Below are 3088 nucleotides of genomic sequence, written 5' to 3'. Positions count from 1 at the left end.
GGATGAGATAAAATATTGGGGATGAGATAAAATATTGGGGATGAGATAAAATATTGGGGATGAGATAAAATATTGGGGATGAGATTTTTTTTTAAAAGTCCCAGGAATAGTTGGGATTGGACTAAAAAATATTAGGGTTGGGCTTGAAAATATTTGGGATGATGTGAAAAATATTAGTGATGAGATAGAAAATACTGTTGTTGAGTTTAAAAATACTTGGTATGAGCTAGAAAATTTTAAGGTTGGGCTATAAAGTTCTGTATATCAGCTAGAAAATACCCTTAAAAATAGTTGGGATGATCTAGAAAATGCTGGGGGTTATTTAGAAAATATCAGGGTTGAGCTAGAAAATGTTGATGATGGTAAAAAAAATCCTAGGGAATACTTGAGATAAGCCAGAAAATATTGAGGATGGGCTCGAGAATACTGCCAAATTTTGGGATCATCAAGGAAATACTGGGAATGATCTAGAAAATACTGAGGAATACTTGGGGTGAGCTACAAAATACTAGGGATGGACCTAGAAAAGACTGGGGATGAGCTACAAAATACTGGGGATGAGATAAAAATATATATTGAGGATAATAAAATAGTCTGGGGAATATTGGGGATGAGATAAAAAATACTGGGGATGTGATAGAAAATATTGGGGATGAGCTAGAAAATACTGGGGATGAGATAAAAATATTGAGGATAATAGAATAGTCTGGGGAATATTGGGGATGAGATAGAAAATACTAGGGATGTGATAAAAATATTGGGGATGAGATAGAAAATACTGGGGATGTGATAAAAATATTGGGGATGAGCTAGAAAATGTTGGAAATGAACTAGAAAATGTTGGAAATGAACTAGAAAAAATATTAAGGATGACCAAAAAAACAATACTGTGGTTTAGCTAGAAAATACTTGGGATCTGCTAGATAACTTTAAAGTTGAGCTATAAAATACAGGGGATGAGCTATAAAATAGTGGGGATGTGCTAGAAAATGCTGGGGATGATCTAGAAAATACATGTGCTGAGCTAGAAAATACTGGGGATAAGCTAGAAAATATGAGGGTTGAGCTAGAAAATATTGGGGATGGAGCTAGAATATACTGGGGAGTAGTTAAAAAATACTGGAGACGAGCTAGAAAATAGGCCTATTAAGGATGAGCTAGAAAATATTAGGGATTACCTAGAAAATACTGGGGATGAACAAGAAACTCTTAATAATTGAGATTTAAAAAATATTGGGGCTGAGCTAGAAATTATTGGGGATGGGAAAAAAAGTACTGGGAATGAGCTAGAAAATGTTGGGAATAAACTAGAAAATATTGGGGTTGAGGTAAAAGATATTAGTGATGAGCGTGATTGGGCTAGAAAATAATGGGGATGAGCTAGAAAATGTTAAGGTTGAGCTATAAAATACTGGGGATGAACTAAAAAATTGTGGAGATGAGCTAGAAAATGCTGGGGATGAGCTAAAAATTACTGGGGATGAGCTAGAAAATATTAAGGTTGAGTTAGAAAATGTTGGAGATGAGCTAGAAAGTACTGGGGAATATTTGGGATCAGCCAGAAAATGTAATTTAATGTTGGTGATGGCCAAGAAAATACTGACAAATGTTGGGGGTCAGCTAGAAAATACTAGGAATGATCTAAAAAACACTGAGGAAAACTGTGGATGAGCTAGAAAATACTGGGGATGAAGCTAGAAAAGACTGGGGATGAGATACCAAAGTCTGGGGACGAGCTAGAAAATGTTGGGAATGAACAAGAAAATAATAGGGATGAACTAGAAAATATTTACAATGATTTGAAAAATATAACTTAGTTAGCTAGAAAATACTGTGGATGAGCTAGAAAATACTGTGGATGAACCAGACAATTGTGGGGATGAGCTAGAAAATACTGGGGATGGAGCTAGATAATACTGGGGAATATTGGCGATGAGCTAGAAAAGACTAGGGATGAAGCTAGAAAAGACTGGGGATGAGCTAGAAAAGACTGGGGATGAGCTAGAAAATACTGTGGAGGAACCAGACAATTGTGGGGATGAGCTAGAAAATAATAAGAGGGTTCAGCTAGAACAGATTTGGGATGAGCTAGAAAATATTAGGGTGAAGCAAGAAAATACTCTGGATGAGCTATAAAATACAATAACGTGAACCGCCTCCTAAATGCCTAAATGATCTAAATTATGTTGATGGCGGCGTAAAACACGGTGACAATTATCATCCATCTTAGTCCCCCCCCCCCCCACCCCCTCCGATGAACTGACAAGCTTCAGCGCTGTCACAAGGTAGGCCTGACTATGATGTAGTTCTGTCAGTTGACAGTTTCAGAAGTTCTTTTCTTCTTTTCTCTTAGTAGAGGTTTTACGGCGCTCGAAACTGCATAAGGCTGTCCCCATGGTTTTATGCACCCCGCATAATTTAGCCAAATTGGATCATTTTTTGCATAATTTCTGATTATTTTCCTTTATCATTCTTTGTTAAAATTTACAGAATCGCATAATTTCACATTTTTGGGCCCAGTTTGCAGAATTTTAGAACTTTTCTTGCATAAAGCTACGGGGACACATAAGGTCATATGAGCGCCAGAGGATTAGAGGTGTTACAAGATTAGAGGTGTTACAAGATTAGAGGTGTTACAAGGGAGTAACAAACATGAAAAAGGAGGTTAGATAAGGACAATAGATGTTTGATAGGAAAGGAGCAAACCACACCAGAGCACCTGCCAACCACCCACTTTTCTTCTTTTTCTTTTCATAAATTTTACAGCCCTTGCACCACGAACAGGTCACACACAAGTGTCCAAGATCAGAAGTATTACTGGAAAGTAACATGTTTGTTTTAGTAGAGGTTTTACGGCACTCGCAACTGCATAAGGTCATATGAGCGCCAGAAGATTAGAGGTGTTACAAGAGAGTACCAAACATAAAAAAGAAGAAGGGGAGATAAGGACGATAGATGTTTGATAGGAAAGAAGGAGCAAACCACACCAGAGCACCCACCAACCACTCCCACTCACAGGGAATCCATGCTGAACACAAAACTCAATTACAAAACAACACCAAATGTTTATACAAATCAACACCATGGC

Source organism: Aplysia californica, unplaced genomic scaffold (genome assembly GCF_000002075.1).
Source record: "Aplysia californica isolate F4 #8 unplaced genomic scaffold, AplCal3.0 scaffold00374, whole genome shotgun sequence".
In the NCBI taxonomy this organism is placed as follows: Eukaryota; Metazoa; Mollusca; class Gastropoda; order Aplysiida; family Aplysiidae; genus Aplysia; species Aplysia californica.
This window is presented reverse-complemented; position numbering follows the sequence as displayed.